This window comes from Rhinoraja longicauda, chromosome 29 (genome assembly GCF_053455715.1).
Source record: "Rhinoraja longicauda isolate Sanriku21f chromosome 29, sRhiLon1.1, whole genome shotgun sequence".
NCBI lineage: Eukaryota > Metazoa > Chordata > Chondrichthyes > Rajiformes > Arhynchobatidae > Rhinoraja > Rhinoraja longicauda.
The window spans coordinates 4,657,994-4,680,869 of NC_135981.1; the positions used below are offsets into that span (position 1 = coordinate 4,657,994).

General features: G+C 48.4%; 6 non-coding genes across 6 annotated transcripts; 4 read left to right on the forward strand and 2 right to left on the reverse strand.

The window, feature by feature from the left end:
- The first annotated feature begins 2,142 nt into the window (after window positions 1-2,142).
- Window positions 2,143-2,214, forward strand: trnac-gca (transfer RNA cysteine (anticodon GCA)). Its single transcript has one exon. It is a non-coding gene; the product is annotated as a tRNA-Cys (tRNA).
- Window positions 2,215-5,089: 2,875 nt separating this feature from the next.
- On the reverse strand, window positions 5,090-5,161 carry trnac-gca (transfer RNA cysteine (anticodon GCA)). Its single transcript has one exon. It is a non-coding gene; the product is annotated as a tRNA-Cys (tRNA).
- Window positions 5,162-6,257: 1,096 nt separating this feature from the next.
- On the forward strand, window positions 6,258-6,329 carry trnac-gca (transfer RNA cysteine (anticodon GCA)). The gene has a single exon. It is a non-coding gene; the product is annotated as a tRNA-Cys (tRNA).
- A 1,137-nt stretch (window positions 6,330-7,466) lies between these two features.
- Window positions 7,467-7,538, reverse strand: trnac-gca (transfer RNA cysteine (anticodon GCA)). The gene has a single exon. It is a non-coding gene; the product is annotated as a tRNA-Cys (tRNA).
- A 2,397-nt stretch (window positions 7,539-9,935) lies between these two features.
- Window positions 9,936-10,007, forward strand: trnac-gca (transfer RNA cysteine (anticodon GCA)). Its single transcript has one exon. It is a non-coding gene; the product is annotated as a tRNA-Cys (tRNA).
- Window positions 10,008-16,631: 6,624 nt separating this feature from the next.
- On the forward strand, window positions 16,632-16,722 carry trnac-gca (transfer RNA cysteine (anticodon GCA)). Its single transcript has one exon. It is a non-coding gene; the product is annotated as a tRNA-Cys (tRNA).
- The last annotated feature ends 6,154 nt before the right edge of the window (window positions 16,723-22,876 follow it).

Genomic DNA, 22,876 nt, shown 5'->3' on the forward strand with positions numbered 1-22,876 from the left:
TTAGAGAAACTTCCTTCAGACCAATTGATTCTGGTGGTCTTCTGAATTCTTGACAAGTAGAGTCAAGAGGTCAGGGCTGTTGGTTGAAGCGGCTGGCAGCTGGATTTGGGACGAGGGGAAAGCCTTTCTCTTCGATCCCAATCCCAACATTACAGATTCCCAACTCTAGGACAGGCTTAGCTGTAGGAACAATGTTCCCCATGTTTGGGGGAGTCCAGAACCAGGGGTCACAGTTTAAGAATAAGGGGTAGGCCATTTAGGACTGAGATGAGGAAAAACGTTTTCACGTCAAGTCAATGATCAAGGTCCATAACAGGACCGACTTTCTGGAAGCATTGTTGAAAAATAAGAATTATTTAAGGCAAATCGTGATACATTTTTGGAAATCCCATCTTTTATAAATGTATTTTCTAAATCTATTTTGGTGTTCATTCCTCTGGTAGTTTTTATTCTGAAGTCCAAGTCAATTGAGTTGTGAATCTGTGGAATTCTCTGCCACAGAAGGCAGCGGAGGCCAATTCACTGGATGTTTTCAAGAGAGAGTTAGATTTACCTCTTAGGGCTAACGGAATCAAGGGATATGGGGGAAAAACAGGAACGGGGTACTGATCCTGGATGATCAGCCATGATCTTATTGAATGGCGGTGCTGGCTCGAAAGGCCGAATGGCCTACTCCTGCACCTATGTTTCTATGTCTATGTTTCCAGTTATTCATGTTGTAAGGCAAAGTCAAAGAAGGCTAGGTATGAATATAAGTAGACCCGTCACTGATTTAACCCCACTGTGGACATGACCAGAACTTTCACCTTGTAGTTAAGAGGTACAGCGTGGAAACAGGCCTTTCGGCCCACCAAGTCCACTCCAACCAATGATTACCAGTTCTATCCCAGACACTGGGGACAATTTACGGAAGCCAATTAACCTACAAACTCTTTGGAGTGTGTGAGGAAGCCAAAGATCCCGGAGAAAACCCACGTGGTCACGGGGAGAACGTACAAACTCAGTACAGACCGCACCCGTAGTCAGGATCGAACCGGGGTTTCTGGCACTGTAAGGCAGCAACTCTACCACTGTGCCGCCTTGAAATGTGAATATATATGTCACAATGAAAGAAAAAAATGGTTAGTATTGCATAAAGCAAGTAATGGAGTCTGGGAGCATAGAATAGTGTATGTGTTAGATTGTGGATCAAGAGACCCTCCTCTCTCTTCCCCCCCCCCCCCCCCACCCCCCTCCCTGACCTGCACCTATTGACCATATTACGAATGGTATGTTGGCATTCATAGCGAGGGGATTTGAGTATAGGAGCTGGGAGGTTCTGCTGCAGTTGTACAGGGCATTGGTGAGACCACACCTGGAGTATTGCGTACAGTTTTGGTCTCCTACTCTGAGGAAAGACATTCTTGCCATAGAGGGAGTACAGAGAAGGTTCACCAGATTGATTCCTGGGATGGCAGGACTTTCATATAAAGAAAGACTGGATAGACTCGGCTTGTACTCGCTGGAATTTAGAAGATTGAGGGGGGATCTTATAGAAACGTACAAAATTCTTAAGGGGTTGGACAGGCTAGATGCAGGAAGATTGTTCCCGATGTTGGGGAAGTCCAGAACAAGGGGTCACAGTTTAAGGATAAGGGGGAAGTCTTTTAGGACCGAGATGAGAACGTTTTTTTTCACACAGAGAGTGGTGAATCTGTGGAATTCTCTGCCACAGAAGGTAGTTGAGGCCAGTTCATTGGCTATATTTAAGAGGGAGTTAGATGTGGCCCTTGTGGCTAAAGGGATCAGGGGGTATGGAGAGAAGGCAGGTACGGGATACTGAGTTGGATGATCAGCCATGATGATATTGAATGGCGGTACAGGCTCGAAGGGCCGAATGGCCTACTCCTGCACCTATTTTCTATGTTTCTATTATTATAAATAATGCAGATTAAATACATCTCCTCCTCAGCAATGATCAAGGTCCATAACAGGAACGACCTTCTGGAAGCATTGTTGAAAAATAAGAATTATTTAAGGCAAATCGTGATACATTTTTGGAAATCTCCCATCTTTTATAAATGTATTTTCTAAATCTATTTTGGTGTTCATTCCTCTGGTAGTTTTTATTCTGAAGTCCAAGTCAATTGAAGTGTGTAGGGGGGGGGTATAGCTCAGTGGTAGAGCATTTGACTGCAGATCAAGAGGTCCCCAGTTCAAATCTGGGTGCCCCCTTACTTATCTTATTGATATGCCAAAGTATGGAAATTTAAGTGTGTTATCTTTCATGATTATTGAAATCTGAAAGTGAGGCGTTGCGGAGATTTGATATATTCAGGCCAGCATCTGTCATGAAGAAACATAACTGGAGTAGTGAGTCACAAACAGCATGGAATTAATAGAAAGCCCGCAGAAAACATTTTATCGGGATGGATCGCAGCTTGGTTTGGGACAGCTCCATCCAAGACCACAAGAAATTGCAGCGAATTGTGGACGCAGCCCAGACCATCACACAAACCAACCTCCCTTCCATTGACTCCATCTACACCTCACGCTGCCTCGGCAAGGCCAGCAGCATAATCACGGACGAGTCTCACCCCGGTCACTCCCTCTTCTCCCCTCTCCCATTGGGCAAAAGGTATAGAAGTGTGAAAACGCACACCTCCAGATTCAGGGACAGTTTCTTCCCTTATCAGTCAACTGAACCATCCTACCGCAACTAGAGAGCAGTCCTGAACTACTATCTACCTGAATATCAGTCTGAAGAAGGGTCTCGACCCGAAACGTCTCCCATTCCTTCTCTCCTGAGATGCTTATTCACAAAATACTGGAGTAACTCAGCGGGTCAGGCAGCATCTCGGGAGAGAAGTATCTCCTGAGATGCTGCCTGACTTGCTGAGTTACTCCAGCATTTTGTGAATAAATACTATCTACCTCCTCGGACTATCTTTGATCGGACTTCACTGCCTTTATCTTGCACTAAACGTATTCCCTTATCCCATTCCTTCTCTCCTGAGATGCTGCCTGACCCTCTGAGTTACTCCAGCATTTTGTGATACCTGTTATTCCCTTATGATGAGCACTTTAACTCCCCCTCCCATTCCCAGTCTGACCTTTCTGTCATGGGCCTCCTCCAGTGCCATAGTGAGGCCCGCTGGAAATTGAAGGAGCAGCACCTCATATTTCGCCTGGGCAGTTTGCAGCCCAGTGGTATGAACATCGACTTCTCCAACTTTAGATAGTTCCTCTGTCCCTCCCTTCCCCTCCTCCTTCCCAGATCTCCCTCTATCTTCCTGTCTCCACCTATATCCTTCCTTTGTCCCGTCCCCCCTGACATCAGTCTGAAGAAGGGTCTCGACCCGAAACGTCACCCATTCCTTCTCTCCCGAGATACTGCCTGACCTGCTGAGTTACTCCAGCATTTTGTGAATAAATCGATTTGTACCAGCATCTGCAGTTATTTTCTTATATTCCCTTATGATGTATCTGTACACTGCGAATGGCTCGACTATAATCATGCATTGTCTTTCCGCTGGCTGGTAGGTAGGTATTGGGGGTATACTCAGTGGTAGAGCATTTGACCGCAGATCAAGTGGTCCCCAGTCCCTTGCTGATCCTTGACTTATCCCAAAGGGCAAAGATTCAACATCTCCAGCTTAAGTTTTTGCAGAAATCCAAAATTGGAATCTAGGAGATGTTTAATTGCGGAATTCCGACATCTGTTTGAGATGCAGTCCTGTTCTTCCAATCTACCTTGTTATGGCCCTTGCACTTTTTTAATCTGCACTTTCTCTGAAGATGTCACACAATATTTTGCTCTCCTTTTCCCGTATTTCCTTTCTCTTTGCCCTGTCTCGTGCTCATGGATGGTTTGGGATGTGTGGATGTGTTTATCTGGATCGCGGCAGAATTGTACAGTCGTAGAGAATGGTAGCGGTGGAGTTGCTGCCTTACAGCGCGGGGGACCCGGGTTCCATCCTGACAACGGGCGCTTGGCTGTGCGGAGTTTGTACGTTCTCCCCGTGACCTGCGTGGCTTTCCTCCGGGTTCTCCGGTTTCCCCCAACACTCCAGTGCATGTCCCTAGTGTACAGAATGGAACCAGTGTACGGGTGACCGAGGATTGGCGTGGACTCAGAGGGGCCGAAGGGCCTGTTTCCACACTGTATCGCTAAAACTAAAACTAAATGAACACATAACTTTATGTCTGTATTGGTCACTTGACAAATGCATTCCTCCCAATTGGAAGATTGCATGGAATAAGGTCCAAAGATAATGGAAATACTAATGGTGTAGAAAGGAACTGCAGATCCTGGTTTACTCCTCTCCCAGCCGGATGAATATTGATTTCTCTAACTTCACATTAACCCTTACATCCTTCCTCCCCAACCCAAGTCGCAGTACTAGTTTCACTGTCGTCCTGTTGAGTTTCACTGTCTATGTGACTCGTTATCTCCTACCCCACAGCCAACAATGGACCATTGTGGGCTCCACATTTCCTTGATCGTCGCTGTTTTTTGCCTTTCTTTCATTCATTTGTTTCCATGTCTGTCGTATTTGCGTTAACTCGGTAACTGACTTAAAGCAGTTTAATGGCCACGATCCACAACAGGTCCGGCAGCATCTCCGGAGAGAAAGGACGGGTGACATTTTGGGTCGGAACCCTCCTTTCATGACCCGAAACGTCACCCATTCCTTCTCTCCCGAGATGCTGCCTGACCTGCTGAGTTACTCCAGCATTTTGTGTCTACCTTAGAATCATACATCATGTTATAATAAGTAATTTATGGTTCCAAGAAGCAAAGTTTGACGAGGGAGTGAAATATTTTTACTTTATTTAAAATAAAAAAGATATAAAACATGAACAGTGCAAAAGTTGTTACGACATTCTCAGTGTCTCTACATTCAATAGACAATAGACGGTAGACAATAGGTGCAGGAGTAGGCCATTCGGCCCTTCCAGCCAGCACCGCCATTCACCATCATGATCATGGCTGATCATTCTCAATCAGTACCCTGTTCCTGCCTTCTCGCCATATCCCCTGACTCCGCTATCCTTAAGAGCTCCTTCGAACTCTCTCTTCATTAGTGATATTAAAAGAGGTCATTTGAGGGGGCGCCTGGATTTGAACCAGGGACCTCTTGATCTGCAGTCAAATGCTCTACCACTGAGCTACACCCCCACACAGTGAGGAGTAAGTGTGTGGATTTTAAGATGGAATTCTAGTCTTCCATAAATTTCCATCTTTTTTATTTTAATTTTAATGGGAGTTGATTTCTAAATGGGAGGAATGTTTTTCCACTCTCTTGGATGCCCATCGGATCAGGTTGTTCCAACCATCACCTGCCAAGCCTTGTTTAGTTTAGTTTAGAGATACAGCGCGGAAACAGGCCCTTCAGCCCACCGAGTCTGCACAGACTAGCGATCCCAGCACACTAACACTATCCTACACACACTAGGAACAATTTACATTTATACAAAGCCAACTAACCTACAACCCTGCACGTCTTTGGAGCGTGGGAGGAAACCGAAGATCTCGGAGAAAAACCAAGCAGGTCGCGGGGGGATCGTACAAATTCCGTACAGGCAGCACCCGTAGTCGGGATCGAACCCGGGTCTCCGGTGCTGCAAGTGCTGTAAGGCGGCAACTCTACCGCCGCGCCACCGTGCCCCCACTTTGTCCTGCCCCTCCTCACTTCCAGCTTCCACCCTTCCCACTCCCATCAGTCTGAAGAAGGGTCCCAACCTGATACGTCACCTATTCAATTTAGTCTAGTTTATTGTCACGTGTACCAAGGTATCGTGAAAAGCTTTTGTTGCGGGCTAACCAGTCAGCAGACAATACATGATTACAATCGAGCCATTTACAGTGTATATTGCAGGTAAGGGAATAATGTCTCATGCAAGGTAAAGGCAGCAAAGTCCGATCAAGGTTCTCCATGTTCATGTTCTCCAGAAAAGCTGCCCCTAGAGAAGGGGAAACGCGAACCAGAGGATGTCGGTTTAAGGTGAGGGGGGAAAGATTTAAAAGGAACCTGAGGGGTCATTTTTTTTCACATGAACGGTGGTGGGTGAGCTGCCTGAGGAGATAGTTGAGGCAGGTACTATCACAACGTTCAAGAAACATTTAGACAGGTACATGGATAGGACAGGTTTAGCGGGATATGGGGCAAACGCAGGCAGGTGGGACTAGTGTAGATGGGACATGTTGGTTGACGTGGGCAAGGTGGGGAGGAGTGGCCTGTTTCCACGCTGTATCACTCTGTGACTCTCCAACAGGGGGTATAGCTCAGTGGTAGAGCATTTGACTGCAGATCAAGAGGTCCCCAGTTCAAATCTGGGTGCCCCCTCTTCAATATTCAAATTTCTTTCTATTTGCAATCTGTGATTATAGGGGGTGGGGCAGCAGTTGCTGGGTTGTTGCCACACAGCGCCAGAATCCCAGGTTAACCTACGGGTGCTGTTTGTACGGAGTTTGCACGTCCTCACAGCAGTTGCTGGGTTGTTGCCACACAGCGCCAGAATCCCAGGTGAACCTACGGATGCTGTTTGTATGGAGTTTGCACGTCCTCTCTGTGACCACACGGGGTTTGTAGATTATTTTTCCCTAACTAGTCTGACGAAGGGTCTCGATCCGAAACGTCACCCATTCCTTCTCTCCAGAGATGCTGCCCGTCCCGCTGAGTTACTCCTGCTTTTTGTGTCCATCTTCAGTTCAAACCAGCATCTGCAGTTCCTTCCTACACAGGTTTGTAGGTTAATTGTCTTTGGTAAAGAGTGTAAATTGTCCCTGGTGTGTCGGATAGTGTTTGTGTGTGGGGTGATCTTCAGTCAGAGAGTTGTGAATCTGTGGAACTCTCTGCCTCAGAAGGCAGTGGAGGCCAATTCTCTGAATGCATTCAAGAGAGAGCTAGATAGAGCTCTTAAGGATAGCGGAGTCAGGGGGTATGGGGAGAAGGCAGGAACGGGGTACTGATTGAGAATGATCAGCCATGATCACATTGAATGGCGGTGCTGGCTCGAAGGGCTGAATGGCCTACTCCTGCACCTATTGTCTATTGTTTATTGATCCTTGGAGGCACGGACTCGGTGGGCCGAAGGGCCTGTTTCCGTGCTGTATCTCTAAACTAAGCTAAACATATTGTGTTTCAGAATGGAAAAAGAATTTCAGACCAATTTGAAAGAGAAAAATAAATGAATTCCACATCCGCCCAATCCATTGTATTTTGACGATCCATTGTATTCACTAAATCTTACAATCACATTCTTTTGGAAAAACCTGACTTCAGTGAAAGGCAGGAAGATTCTAGATTTGATCGTTATTTTGACCTCCCATCCATCTGACTGGTGATGGCAAAAAGTTAGATTTTCGCTGAACTGCCTCAAAAATACTTGTTGTAGAACTAAAGTGTCCACACAAACTATTACTGATCATTATAATCACAAATCAGGAATAGAAATAAATGTGAATAACTTAAGTATAGATGAGGGGGCACCCAGATTTAAACTGGGGACCTCTTGATCTGCAGTCAAATGCTCTACCACTGAGCTATACCCCCCAATACAAAATGTTGGTAAACGGGATCAGTGCAGTGCCTACCTTTTGGCCAGTGTGGGTAAATGGTGGGTTTAATCAATGAATGAATGAATAAGTTTATTGGCCAAGTATGTGCATATACCAGGAATGTGCCTTGGTGCTCCGCTCACAAATGACAACACAAACATACAGTTAACAATTAAGAATAAAGCATTAACACACTAAAACAGTAAGGATACAACATTACAGTCTAAACATGTGGGTGAAAATAAACCAGAGCGAAAAAGAGACCTCAGACTTTGGTTATTGAGTGGAACTATCACTCGTGGGAAAAAAAAGCTGTTTTTATGTCTGGCTGTGGCTGCTTTGACAGTCCGGGGTCGCCTTCCAGAGGGAAGTGCTTCGAAGAGTTTGTGGCCAGGGTGAGAGGGGTCAGAGATGATCTTGCCCGCTCGCTTCCTGGCCCTTGCAGTGTACAGTTCGTCAATGGGGGGGGAAGGTTGCAGCCAACAACCTTCTCGGCTGTGCGAACGATCCGTTTAAGGACCTGTTTCTATGCTGAATGACTCCAATAAACCTTCTAATAATCCTTTCTTGAACTCGTAAACGAGCACCATTCTTTGTGGTCGCCATTGATAGTTTAGTGCAGTTTATTGTCATGTGTACCGGGGTACAGCGAAAAGACTTTTTGTTGCGTGCTCTCTGGTCAGCAGCAAGACCATACGTTTGTTTCCAAATACGCAGGACGTGACATTAAAATCCAAAGTGCCAACTCTCAGCTTGCACCCGGTGGTGATGGGAGGGTTAAGCACTCACCTACGCTCCTCCGATGTTGAGAAAGGTTGGGCAGACACATCCAACGCCTTGGATGGGCAACGTTTTGGGTCGGGACCCTTCTTCAGACTGCTTGTGGAGGGGAGGGGAGGGGAGGGGTAGGACAAAACCTGGCAACTGATAGGTGAGGGGGCCTCTTGATAGGTAGATGTGTAGGAAGGAACTGCAGATGCCGGTTTATACCGAAGTGCAAAGTGCTGGAGTATTCAGTGGGCCAGGCAGCATCTCTGGAGAAAAAGGATAGGCAGATGATTAGACAACCCCACTTGATTGGGGTTATCAAGCGGGCTCCTACTTTCATCAACGTTTCGCTGACTGGGCCCAGGACATCTCCAGTAGTCTCAACAGTGCGTTCTTCATCCCAGAACCACCCCCCTCTGCATCTGCCTAGCCGGCTCATTTGGGAGACCGGATGGGGTCTTTCCTCTTCAGCCAGAGCCACTGGCTACTCCGCTCTGCCACCCCTGTCGCCGGTGTGCAGATACAGGACAAAGGGAATAATATTTAGTGTGAGATAAAGTCCAGTAAAGTCCGATTAAAGATCGTCTGAGATAGATTCTTTGTCCTAGCACAAAGCTAACGCAAAGCTCTCAATGACTAACTCTTGCTCCGATTTCAACTCTGTTCCTCAATACTTTGGGTGTGTCTCCACCTTGTGGCGTACTGCAAACTGCTGGGAAATTAAAGATGATACAAAGTGCTGGAGTAACTCAGCGGGTCCGGCAACATCTCTGGAGAACGTGGATGGGCGACGTTTTGGGTCGGGACCCTTCTTCAGACTGCTTGTGGAGGGGAGGGGAGGGGAGGGGTAGGACAGCACCTGGCAACTGATAGGCGAGGGGGCCTCTTGATAGGTAGATGTGTAGGTAGGAACTGCAGATGCCGGTTTATACCGAAGATAGGCGCAAAGTGCTGGAGTATTCAGTGGGTCAGGCAGCATCTCTGGAGAAAAAGGATAGGCAGATGATTAGACAAAGGGTAGAGATTGAAAGGGATAAGGTACGAGATAAAGATAGAAGAGGTGCGAATTATGAAGCTAGAGGAATGAATACAGGTTGAAGGAGAGGAGGAGTTCAGGTGGGACAAACATAGAAACATAAACACATTGAAAATAGGTGCAGGAGCAGGCCATTCGTCCCCTCGAGCCAGCACCGCCATTCAATATGATCATGGCCGATCATCCAAAAATCAGTACCCCATTCATGCTTTTTCCCCATATCCCTTGATACCATTAGCCCTAAGAGCTCTATCTAACTCTATCTTGAAAACATCCAGTGAATTGGCCTCCACTGCCTTCTGTGGCAGAGAATTCCACAGATTCACAACTCTCTGGATGAATTTTTTTTCCTCATCTCAATCCTAAATGGCCTACCCCTTATTCTTAAACTGTGACCCCTGGCTCTGGACTCCCCCAACATGGGGAACATTTTTCCTGCATCTAGCCTGTCGAATCCCTTAATAATTGTATATGTTTCTATAAGATCCCCAGCTTTTTGAGTCTTATCGTCGTTCTGAATGACTGAATGGCCTACTGCTTCCATAACAAAATGCCTAGAAGTTAGGTTGTCCACTCTATCACCACACGGGGGGTATAGCTCAGTGGTAGAGCATTTGACTGCAGATCAAGAGGTCCCCAGTTCAAATCTGGGTGCCCCCTCTTCAATATTTTAGGGTGGCACAGCATGTAGAACTGCTGGCCCACAACGCCAGAGACCCAGGTCTGATCCTGACCCACAGGTCCTGTCCGTTTGAATGTTCTCCGTGTGGATTTCTCCCAGGTGCTCCGGTACGCTCCCACATCCCAAAGGGATTATAGATTAGTTATCCTCTGTAAAATGTCTCCTGCTGTATGGATGAGAAAGTGTGATAAAATCGAACCAGAGTGAATGGGTGATTGGTGGTTGGCATGGACTCGGTGGGTCGAAGGGCCTGTTTCCATGCTGTATGTCTAAACTAAAACTCATTCAACAAAAACTACCTTTATTCTTGATTACACGTGAAAATCTGTGTGAATGGACACAATTTCTAGAGTAAGAATATTTTCATAATTCTTATTTTAGTTTCTTCGTCAGTAAGGAACATTTTCACCTTTTGCTTTGAGTTTAGTTTGGAGATACAGCGCGGAAACAGGCCCTTCGGCCCACCGGGTCCGCACCGACCAGTGATCCCCGCGCACTAACACTCTCCTACACACACTGGGGACAATTTTACACTAATACAAGCCAATTAACATACAAACCTGTGCGCCTTTGGAGTGTGGGAGGAAACCGAAGATTTCGGAGAAAACCCACGCGGGTCACGGGGAGAACGTACAAACTCCGTACAGACAGCGCCCGTAGTCAGGATCGAACCCGGGTCTCTGGCGCTGCAAGGCAGCAACTAGACAATATACAATAGACAATAGACAATAGGTGCAGGAGGAGGCCATTCGGCCCTTCGAGCCAGCACCGTCATTCAATGTGATCATGGCTGATCATTCTCAATCAGTACCCTGTTCCTGCCTTCTCCCCATACCCCCTGACTCTGCTATCCTTAAGAGCTCTATCTAGCTCTCTCTTGAATGCATTCAGAGAATTGGCCTCCACTGCCTTCTGAGGCAGAGAATTCCACAGATTTACAACTCTCTGACTGAAAAAGTTTTTCCTCATCTCCGTTCTAAATGGCCTACCCCTTATTCTTAAACTGTGACCCCTGGCTCTGGACTCCCCCAACATTGGGAACATGTTTCCTGCCTCTAACGTGTCCAACCCCTTAATAATCTTATACGTTTCGATAAGATCCCCTCTCATCCTTCTAAATTCCAGTATATACAAGCCTAGTCGCTCCAGTCTTTCAACATATGGCAGTCCCGCCATTCCAGGAATCAACCTAGTAAACGCCCTCAATAGCAAGAATAGGTAAAGAATAAGAAAACTCTACCACTGCGCCACCGTGCCGCCTTCTGTAAGCAAGTACAGTGCTCATTTGCAACCACTGCTTAACCTATTCCCACCTCCTAACAATTAACAATGCTAAACACTTGAGCCCACAGCCTGATTTTAATTCTGGGGATTACGCAGCTTAATGGGGATTACCGTTTGCTTTCCTTCCATCCAAAGAACCGATTTGAACAGGTACAAGGTGGTGTCGTGAACAAATACTCTAAAGAATACGGTCAAGCAAACCATCGCTCCGTCAGAAAGCTGTAGTGTCTCGGCACAGTTATCAACCTGACCGCGGCGCCTTAAATCCGGGGATCACGGCTTCAGAATAAAGAGTGGGCAATGTAGCACTGAAATTCAGAGACGTTTCTTCACGCACAGCACAGACACTCTTGCCCAGAGTCGGGGAATTGAGAAACAGAGCACATAGGTTTAAGGTGAAGGCGGAAAGAAGTTATGAAGAAAACAGAAGATGCCACAGAGCAAAGAGGAACACTGGAAGAGAGAACCTATGGCTTGGTTCACGGGTGGTTTTAGTTTAGTTTAGTCTCACGTGTGCAGTACAGGTACAGTGAAATGCTTTTGTCGTGTCCTAACCAGTCAGCGGAAAGACAATACGTGATTACAATCGAGCCATTTACAGTATACAGATACATGATAAAGGAAATAATACGAATAACATTTAGTGCAAGATAATGTCAGTAAAGTCCAATCACAGATAGTCCGAGGGTCTCCAATGAGGTAGATAGTACCTCAGGACTGAACTCTTAATGAGTCTCTTAATAAAGGAGATAGACAATAGACAATAGACAATAGGTGCAGGGGTAGACCATTCGGCCCTTCGAGCCAGCACCACCATTCAATGTGATCATGGCTGATCATTCTCAATCAGTACCCCGTTCCTGCCTTCTCCCAATACCCCCTGACTCCGCTATCCTTAAGAGCTCTATCTAGCTCTCTCTTGAATGCATTCAGAGAATTGGCCTCCACTCCCTTCTGAGGCAGAGAATTCCACAGATTTACAACTCTTTGTAAGATTCAGAGAGTCAGGAAGGGTTAGAGTTTGCATTCCAGAAGATGAGGTCCAGACTCTTCAAGGTCCAGCCATTATCTTTGGGACAATGGAAGGGATAACTTCTGGAATGCAGGAGGATGAGGGGTGATCTTATAGAGGTGTACAAAATCATGATAGGAATAGATCGGGTAAAGGCACAGAGATCTAGCGGCTCGGTGGCGCAGCGGTAGAGTTGCCGTCTTACAGCGAATGCAGCGCCCAAGACCCGGGTTCCATCCTGACTACGGGTCTGTCTGTACGGAGTTTGTACGTTCTCCCCGTGACCTGCGTGGGTTTTCTCCGACATCTTCGGTTTCCTCCCACACTCCAAAGACTTACAGATATGTAGGTTAATTGGCTTGGTAAAATGTTTTAAAAAATTGTCCCTAGTGGGTGTAGGATAGTGTGTTAATGTGTGGGGATCGCTGGGCGGTGCAGACACGGTGGGCCGAAAGGGCCTGTTTCCGCGCTGTATCTCTAAACTAAACTAAAAAGTCTCTTGCCCCATGTAGGGGAATCAAGGACCAGAGGACATAGGTTCATGGTGAGGGGGGAAAGATTTAATAGGAACCTGAGGGGTAACTTTTTCACACAAAGGGTCGTGGCTGGATGGAATGAGCTGCCAGAGGAGGTAGTTGAGGTAAGGACTGCCCCAATGTTTAAGAAGCATTTAGACGGGTACAAGTCTGATGCTATGGTAAATGATTCTATGATACTTTGTTGTCAGGTGTGCCTAGGTACAGTGAAATGCTTTGTTGCATACAAGCCGATAAAATCATGTAGCTGTTCTCACCTAGGCAGTACACAAGTTTAGGTGCTGACAACATTACAAAAGTTCACCCGGTGGCTCCATTCTTCCTACAGTCTTCCGTTTTTTTTAGTTTAGAGATACAGCACGGAAACAGGCCCTTCGGCCCACCGAGTCCGCGCCGACCAGCGATCCCCGCACACTTTCTTACACACACTCGGGACAATTTACACCAACACCAATCCAATAAGCCGACAAACCTGCACGTCTTTGGAGTGCGGGAGGAAACCGGAGATCCCGGAGAAAACCCACGCAGGTCGTGGGGAGAACGTGCAAACTCCGTACGGACAGCACCCGTAGTCGGGATCGAACCCGGGTCTCCGGCGCTGCAAGCGCTGTAAGGCAGCGGCTCGACCGCTGTGCCACCGTGACGCACGATTTTCAATCTGTATATCCCTCAATCTGTCCTTTCCGATTGACTTTTGTTCTCCAGCCTCTCCCTGTCTCCGGCTCTGCCCAGACACACACCATGAGATGGGCCACTCGATGCTGGGATCGCAGCCTAACTGTTTTCTTGCAAACCTTTGGCTCGTAAAACAAACAGCCAGAGATTTTGAAGTGTTTGAACAGCTGTTTCCTTCGCTCAATATTTGCAGCTACAGCTCATTTCCTCTTTCCTTGGTTCCTAACGGTTTTTTGGAAGAGAAGCAAAGGATTCCAGTGAGGTAGTGTTCTGAACAATTGTGATCTGGAATGGCTCTGTAGTCAATGCTGTGCCATAAAAGGTTCATACGGTCATAAGTCTTAAGAGTCATGGAGTGCTACAGTGTGGGAACAGGCCATTCTGCCCAACTTGCCCAAACTGGTCAACATGTCCCAGCTACACTAGTCCCACCTGCCAGCATTTGGTCCATATCCCTCCAAACCTGTCCTATCCATGTACCTGTCTAACTGCTTCTTAAAGCAGTCTGCTGTATCTCTAAACTCTAAATCAGATTTTCAGCTGAGCTTCTTAAAACTGTTGACCTCCTCCGGCAGCTTGTTCCACACATCCACCACCCTTTGTGTGAAAAAAATTACCCCTCAGGTTCCTAATAAAACTTTTCCCCTTCACCTTAAACCTGTGTCCTCTGGTCCTCGGTTCACCTACTCTGGGCAGAGTAGGAGCATAATTAGGCCATTCGGCCCATCAAGTCTGCTCCACAACTCAATCATGGCTGATCGATCATTCCCTCTCAACCCCATTCTCCTGCCTTCTCCCCATAACCCCTGACACCCGTACTAGAGGCAGGAAACATGTTCCCAATGTTGGGGGAGTCCAGAACCAGGGGCCACAGTTTAAGAATAAGGGGTAGGCCATTTAGAACGGAGATGAGGAAAAACTTTTTCAGTCAGAGAGTTGTAAATCTGTGGAATTCTCTGCCTCAGAAGGCAGTGGAGGCCAATTCTCTGAATGCATTCAAGAGAGAGCTAGATAGAGCTCTTAAGGATAGCGGAGTCAGGGGGTATGGGGAGAAGGCAGGAACGGGGTACTGATTGAGAATGATCAGCCATGATCACATTGAATGGTGGTGCTGGCTCGAAGGGCTGAATGGCCTCCTCCTGCACCTATTGTCTATTGTCTCCCTTCAATATAAACCAGCATCTGCAGTTTTCTTTCCTATTAATTTGCTTCACAACGGATCCTGTCTGAAGAAGGGTCTCAACCCGAAATGCTGGGTCTCACCCATCCCTTCTCTCCAGAGATGCAGAGAGAGGCAGAGAGAGGCAGAGAGAGGCAGAGAGAGGGGAGAGAGAGGGAGAGAGGGAGGAGAGGGGGAGAGAGAGAGAGAGAGAGAGAGAGAGAGAGAGAGAGAGAGAGAGAGAGAGAGAGAGAGAGAGAGAGAGAGAGAGAGAGAGAGAGAGAGGGAGAGCGGGAGAGAGGGAGAGAGGGAGAGAGGGAGGGAGAGAGGGAGAGAGAGAGAGAGAGAGAGAGAGAGAGAGAGAGAGAGAGAGAGAGAGAGAGAGAGAGAGAGAGAGAGAGAGAGAGAGAGAGAGAGAGAGAGAGAGAGAGAGAGAGAGAGAGAGAGAGAGCACGGTGACGCAGCGGTAGAGTTGCTGCCTTACAGCGAATACAGCGCCGGAGACTCAGGTTCGATCCTGACTACGGGTGCCGTCTGTACGGAGTTTGTACGTTCTCCCCGTGACCTGCGTGGGTTTTCTCCGAGATCTTCGGTTTCCTCCCACACTCCAAAGACGTACAGGTTTGTAGGTTAATTAGCTGGGCAAATGTAAAAATTGTCCCTAGTGTGTGTAGGATAGTGTTAATGTGCGGGGATCGCTTGGCGGCACGGACTCGGTGGGCCGAAGGGCCTGTTTCCGCGCTGTATCTTTAAAAAAAAAGAACACACATCACCGGGCTCTGACCTCCCCACCATCGAAGGGATTTACTGGAACCGCTGCCTGAGAAAGGCAGCCAGCATCATTGGAGACCCACACCACCCTGGCCACGCTCTCATCTCACCCCTGCCATCGGGAAGAAGGTACAGGAGCCTGAAAACTGTCACGTCCAGGTTCAGAAACAGCTTCTTCCCTACAGCCATCAGATTATTAAACACCACAACCTCCAAATAAGCTCTGAACTACATAGACTATTATTTGTTATTATTGCACTATTATTGTTTGCTTTTGTGTGTGTGTGTGTATATATATGATCTATATATATGTGTATTTGTGAGTATGTGTTAGGGTTGCCAACTCCCTCGCTCCCAAATACGGGACAAGGTAACGTCACCGCCCCGCGCCCCACGTGACCTCACCCAGCCAGCGGCCACGTGCTCCCGCTCCACCAATGGCGCCATTGGTGCAGCGGGAGCACGTAGCCGCTGGCTGGGTGAGGTCACGTGGGGCGCGGCGCGGTGACGTCACCCTTTGTCCCTTATTTGGGAGTGAGGAAGTTGGCAACCCTACTAATAAGGGACAAGGGCGGTTCCGTACGGGACAAACTAATTTAGCCCAAAACACGGGATGTCCCGGCTGATACGGGACATTTGGCGACCCTAGTACGTGTATAAACACACACTGAACGTTTCTTTCTCTCTCTCGTTTATCATAATGTTTACAGTGTACTATGTTTACATATTCTGTTGTGCTACTGCAAGTAAAAATGTCATTGTTCTATCTGGGACACACGACAATAAAACACTCTTGACTCTTGTCGAGTGTATAAAATCATGAGAGGAATAGACCGGGCAGATGCACAGAGTCTCTTGCCCAGTCTGAAGAAGGGTCTCGCCCCGAAACGTCACCCATTCCTTCTCTCCTGAGATGTTGCCTGACCCTCCAGCATTTTGTGTCTACCTTCGATTTAAACCAACATCTGCAGGTTTTTTTCCAAGAACGCAGCAACTCAGATGATGTGAAAAACATAAGCTTGGAATCTTCACCAGCTAAGTTCAGTTCAGTTCAGTGTCGTTTAATGTCACGTGTACCGAGGTACAGTGAAAAGCTTTTGTTGTATTTGTATTTGTAATTATAACTACGCTTTACATAAATATCTTGGGAACCCTTAGGAGATATGGGGGTATAGCTCAGTGGTAGAGCAAGAGTTCCCTGGTTCACGAGGTGACTGCAGATCATGAGGTCCCTGGTTCAAATCCAGGTGCCCCCTCTCTTGGCATGTTTTAAAAATTGGATAGAAGCTGGAGTGGACAATTTGACCCTTTGGGTCCACACTATACATCATCCATGTGTATCATCATCCATTCCAGTACCCCATTCCTGTTTCCTCAATCCCTTTATTCCTTCAACATTAACAAATGTATCTACCTCCTTCTTGATAACATCCATTGGTGGTGTGCAAGTCCACAGGATTTCCTGTCTCTGGGCAAAGAAAATTCACCGATCATTGGTTCCAAATGGCAAACTCCAAATCCTGCAGCTGCGAACCCTGGTTCCAAGGATCCAGTTGTTTCGTAAACTCCACCCTGCACGTAATCCTTCTCCAGTTGTTAGCACGGTGGCGCAGCGGTAGAGTTGCCGCCTCGTAGCGCCAGGGGACCGGGTTCGATTCTGACCACGGGAGCTGTCCGTGCGGAGTTTGTACGTTCTCCCCGCGACCGCGTGGGTTTTCCCCGGGTGCTCCGGGTTCCCTCCACACTCCAAAGACGTGCCGGTTCATCGACTTCAGTAAAGATTGTGAATTGTCCCTAGCGTGTGCAGGCTAGTGTTAGCGTGCAGGTGACCGTTGATCGGCAAGGACTCGGTGGTCTGAAGGGCCTGTTTCCGCGCTGTATCTCTGCACTAAACTAAACTAAGTTTCAGGTCTTACGGGAAACGTCATCTATCTATGTTCTCCAGGGATGCTGCTTGACCCAATGAGTTACTCCAGTCAGTACTTTGTGCCCCTTTAAATTCTCTCTGAAGAAGGGTCTCGACCAGAAACGTCACCCATTCCTTCTCTCCTGAGATGCTGCCTGACCTGCTGAGTTACTCCAGCATTTTGTGCCTACCTGCAGTCTGTAGACTGTTACGTTGTGTTGTGTGGTGCGCAGTTATAGAGTCGTACTGCATGGAAGCAGGCCTTCCAGCCCAACCTGGTGTAGAGTTATCTAGTCATGCACCATGGAAACAGGTCCTTTGGTCCAACTTATCCATGCAGACCCAGATGCCCCATCTAACCTCGTCCCATGTGCCTGCATTTGCCCCAGATCCCTCCAAATCATCCCTGCACATCCAGCTGTCCAAGACTCTTTTGAATGCCGTTTAAATGCCTGAAATACCCCCTCCGGCAGCTGGTTCCATACACCCACCACCCACTAAGTGAAAAACGTTACCCCTCAAGTTTCCTGTTAAATCTTTCCCCTCTCACCTTAAACCGCCGAACATTGTCGGGCCCGGATGGTTTTGCATTGTGTAAATCAAATTAAATGAAGGCATCTTGCTGAAATCAATCAATTTAGTCTAACCAAAATCAGAAAATACTCCGCTGTTAATCGGGATTGTTGTGGAGATTATACAGCATTGTCTTTAGGGTTGTTGATATTAAGCTTAAAGGGAGTTTAGTAAATGCATATGTTAAGCCCTCTGGTAAATGCGAGTATTAAGAGTGATGGAGAAACGTTGGCAAACACGGTTTATTTGCAGGTTATTTCTCCTGGCGTTAAGATCATCCAATCTGAACGAGGTAGAGTTGGGTCGGCATTAGGAGCAGGGCTTCTGCAAATATTGTCGTGCAGACCGGGGGAGACAGAAAGATATCAATGATCCGTGGTGTCTGTCCTCGGAATTACTTCAATCTGCTCTGTGTTTGCTGAGTCTGCTCACTCTAAGACCACATCATTAATCTGGATCATTGCAATTAGCCAGCACCACTAATTTACAATCGGGTTTCCAAAGAACGAACAGTAACAAATCCTCGTTTTGACCCCCCCCCACCCCCACCCCCCCCCCCCCCCACCCACCCCCCCACCCCACCCACCCCACCCCCCCCACCCCACCCCCCCCCCACCCCCCCCCCCCCCCCCCCCCCCAATCCCATCAATTAATCTGTAATCTGGATAATTATTGAATCACCCCAGGAACGCACCCACTCTCTGAAAGAATTCTTTGCCACCTGCACCTACTCCATTTTAGAAAGGAGGAGGAAAATAACTGCAGATGCTGGTACAAATCGAAGGTATCACAAAATGCTGGAGCGACTCAGCAGGTCAGGCAGCATCTCGGGAGAGAAGGAATGGGTGACATTTCGGGTCGAGACCCTTCTTCAGACTGATGTCAGTCTGAAGAAGGGTCCCGACCCGAAACGTCACCCATTCCTTCTCTCCAAGATGCTGCCTGACCTGCTGAGTTACTCCAGCAATTTGTGACACCTTCTTTAGAAAGGAGACGAGGAGACATTTATTTAGTCAGAGGGTGGTGTATTTGTGGAATACTTTGCCACAGAAGGTTGTAGAGGCCGTCAGTGGGTATTTTTAAGGCAGGGATAGATACATTCTTGATTCAGCTACCAGCCTTGGAGGGCATCTACAACACACGATGCCTCAGAAAAGCCACCAGCATCCACAAAGACTCCTTACACCCCTGCAATAGTCTGTTCGAACTTCTACCATCGGGCAGACGATACAAGGCCTTCTACGCCCGCACCTCCAGACTCAGGAACAGTTTCATCCCCAGGGCCATAGCTGCTATGAACCGGTCCTGCTGAGCCGGATGGTCACATCGCACAGTGAACCGGCACAGATCTACTTGCACTTTATTCTGTTTTAAAACTGTTGTAATTTGTTTCATTGGGTTGTTTAAATTAATACTGACTAGCTAATTAATTAATTGCATCGTATGGGAGGCGCATTCCCAATCTCGTTGTACCCCAGTACAATGACAATAAAGATATATTGTATTGGTACAGGTGTCAGGGGTTATGGGGAGAATATGACTCTGTGACACATTGAATGGGTAACCAATATGCCTGGTGTTTATCTGTGACTTAATTATAACAGTTTATTCTCGGCCAGATCCATTTAATTCATTTTCCAGCGCCCACCAACACTCTAAGGGCAACAAGGCTTGGATAGAGTGGATGTGGAGAGGATGTTCCCACTAGTGGGAGAGTCTAGGACTAGAGGTCACAGGCTCAGAATTAAAGGGCATTCCTTTTGGAAGATGAGGAGGAATTTCTTTATTCAGAGGGTGGTGAATCGGTGGCAATCATTGGAAGCCAAGTCAATGGATATTTTTAAGGCAGAGATAGATAGGTTTCTTGATTAGAACAGGTGTCAGGGGTTATGGGGAGAAGGCAGGGGATAAGAGGGAAAGATAGATCAGCCATGATTGAATGGCGGAGTAGACTTGATGGGCCGAATGGCCTAATTCTACTCCTATCCCGTATGACCTTATGACCAATTCTATGTTTTAAAAAAACATGTGGCACAGTGGTAGAGTTACCAGTCTACCCAACCTCTCCCTGTAGCTCACACCTTCAAGCCCAGGCAACATCCTCATAAACCTGTCGGAAGGAACTGCAGATGCTGGCTTAAACCTAAGATAGAAACAAAAAGCTGGAGTAACTCAGCGGGTCAGGCAGCATCTCTGGAGAGAAGGAATGGGCGATGTTTCGGGTTGAGATCCTTCTTCAGACTGAGAGTCAGGGGAGAGAGAAACTTTTTTTTTGCATATCTTTCATTCATTTGTTCTACATCTCTCTATATCAGCGTCCATATCTCTCGGTTTCGTTTCCCTTTCCCGTGACTCTCAGTCTGAAGAAGGGCCTCGACCCAAACGTCACCTATTCCTTTTCTCCAGAGATGCTGTCTGACCCGCTGAGTTACCCCGGCTTTTTGTGTCCATCCTCATAAATCTTCTCTGAGCACTTTTCAGGTTAATGTCATCTCTCCCACAGCAGGATAACGGTATAACAGAACTTTATTGTCATTCGGTATAAATACCGAACGAAATTTCAGCAGTCACATGACACAGCAAAAAGAAAAGAACACAGGACACCCGACCCCATCACAAACATCCATCACAGTGACTTCAAACACCCCCTCACTGTGATGGAAGGCAACAAAACTTCCACTCTCTTCCCCCCGCACCCATGGACAGACAGCTCGACCCCTACCGAGGCGACCGACCCGCACAGCCCCCGCAAGGGAATGGAAGGCCCCGCGGCCGAGCCGCACCGGGCACTGAAACGTCCCCGCGGCCGAGCCGCACCGGGCACTGAAACGTCCCGCGGCCGAGCCGCACCGGGCACTGAAACGTCCCGCGGCCGAGCCGCGCCGACGATGTTAAGTCCAGCGGCCGAGCCGCGCCGGGCGATGGAAGGCACCACGGCCGCTGCTAAGTCCCGTGGCCGAGCCGCACCGGGCACTGAAACGTCCCGCGGCCAAGCCGCGCCGGCGATGTTAAGTCCAGCGGCCGAGCCGCACCGGGCACTGAAACGTCCCGCAGCCGAGCCGTGCCGGCGATGTTAAGTCCCGCAGCCGAGCCGCACCAGGCGATGGAAGGCCCCGCGGCCGCGCCGGGCGCTGAACTGTTCCGCGGCCGAGCCGCACCGGGCGATGGAAGGCCCCGCGGCCGAGCCGCACCGAGCACTGAACCGTCCCGCGGCCATACCGGGCGATGGAAGGCCCCGCGGCCGAGCCGCGCCGGGCACTGTTAGGTCCCGCGGCCGAGCCGCGCCGGCGATGTTAAGTCCAGCGGCCGAGCTGGAAGGCCCCGCGGGCGATGGAAGGCCCCGCGGCCGAGCTGCGCCCCGGGGAAGAGACCTAATAAAAGAAAGGTTTCCCCCACCCCACCCCCCCCCCCCCACACCCCCCCCCCCCCCACACATACACAGCCAAAAACAGAAACAAAAACCATCCCAACACCGACACACAAAAAAAAAGACAAACAGACTGCCAGAGAGCCGCAGCCGTTAGGCACAGCCACACGTCTACAGCCTCACCAACATCTGGTGTTTGTTGTCTTGATACATAATGTGCCTGTAAAACTGCAGCAAGGAAGAATTTAATTGTCCCTGTCCTGATACATATGACAATTAGGGTCTCTTTACTCTAAAGCTGGACACAAAATGCTGCAGTAGCCTCAGCAGGTTCAGACTCTCAGTCTGAAGACGAGTCCCGACCCGAAACGTCACCCATTCCTTCTCTCCAGAGATGCTGCCCGTCCCGCTGAGTAATCTTGGGTCAATCTTCGGTGTAACTCAGCACCTTTAGTCTAGTTCAGTTTAGAGATACGGCGCGGAAACAGGCCCTTCGGCCCACCGAGTCCGCGCCGGCCCTGTACACTAACACTATCGTACACGCTAGGGGCAATTTACAATCTTTACCGAGGCCAGTTAACCTGCAAGCCTGCACGTCTTTGAAATGTGGGAGGAAACCGGAGCACCCGGGGAAAACCCACGCGGTCACGGGGAGAACGTGCAAACTCGATACAGACGGCACCTGTAGTCGGGATCGAACCCGGGTCTCCGGCGCTGTGAGGCAACGTATTCCATCTGCAGTTCCTTCTTACACTCTAGGTTCTGCTCTGGTTCCTTGTTAATTGATCTGAACCCAAGTCCTCTCACTCTCCCACATGAAGAACTCCCCCCCATGTAACTCCCATCAGAATTCCTGAAAGTTACACACACAAAATGTTGGAGTAACTCGGCGGGTCGGGCAGCATCTCTGGAGGGAAGGAATTGGCGACGTTTTGGGCTTTGACCTGAAACGTCACCCATTCACTTCTCTCCCGAGATGCCGCCTGACCCGCTGAGTTACTCCAGCATTTTGTGTCTTTCCCCCCTAACCCCCTTCAGTGCGTTTACAAGAGTCCCGCACAGTGTGATCTGGCTGAAGGCTGGAATTTTGCTGCCAAATCTGGCAAGAGCTAAATGCAGGGAGCCGTTAAACAGTCGTTTGTGCCTTTGCAGACAAGTAAAGGTGCTGGCTGGGACTTGGCATGTCCAGGTGGGGGGCCTTGGGGACTGGCTGGTGTTCGTAAACGCCATGCATAACGGCAAGGGGCTAAGCTCTCACTCTCTCCGCAAACATAGATTGGGAGCTCAGTCCAGGGAGCCAGTTTGTGTGCCCAGTTAATTCCGTGTCAAAGTTTGGCAGCACATCTCATTAAATTTTAAGCTGCTGACAGCTAATTGCCCCTCCTTCCCATTAGCCGAGCAAACGAGTTAATCGGCCCAAAGATTGGGCTGGAAGCCTTAAGAAGCCAGAGTGCGGGGTGCTTGGAAACCTTCGAGGGCCTTCACCTATAAGCAACGCAGCGCCAGATCTGCGTTTAGAGTCCAGCCTTTTGTTTTTTTGCTTCTATCGTCGTGTCGTTGCCCC